Here is a 546-nt window from a genome sequence, read left to right as displayed (position 1 = left end):
GTCAGGGCAGCCCATGGGGTAATCATTTGCCCTGAGGGGTCTCATGACTGAGGAGTGGAAACGTAACAAAATGTCCTCTGCAGGGAAGATGGAGTCAGTTTGGTTCACCGGCCTAGCATAACTCTCTTTCATTGTGATCCTATTTAAGAAGACATTTCAAACCTGTGTTGTTTCACAACTTCCCAAAACCAAATTATAAAAATTTGGTCTTTTTGACTAGAACTAATTTTGAGATATTCCAAGGGCCCTGGAACTTCTCAAAGGATATATACAAATGTAAACCAATTGGCTTATCTGTTGAGTTAAACTATATGGGAAGTATTGTCAAAACAAGAAATGATGTTTGACCTTTGTGTGATACTGAGATGGTATTAATGTGTGCTCCAAAATTGTATAAGTTTCCTGGGAAACTGTTGTGTCTAGACATAAATGCTATCAGTCATAATTTTGGTAATTTGAAATTGTATGTCACACAAATAACCAAATTTTTTTTTTCCTTTTTTTTTTTTTTTTTTTTTTTTTTTTTTTTTTTTTTTTTTTTTTTTT

The sequence above is a fragment of the Galeopterus variegatus genome, unplaced genomic scaffold (genome assembly GCF_000696425.1).
Source record: "Galeopterus variegatus unplaced genomic scaffold, G_variegatus-3.0.2 Scaffold9708, whole genome shotgun sequence".
In the NCBI taxonomy this organism is placed as follows: Eukaryota; Metazoa; Chordata; class Mammalia; order Dermoptera; family Cynocephalidae; genus Galeopterus; species Galeopterus variegatus.
Note: the sequence above shows the minus strand (reverse complement) of the source record.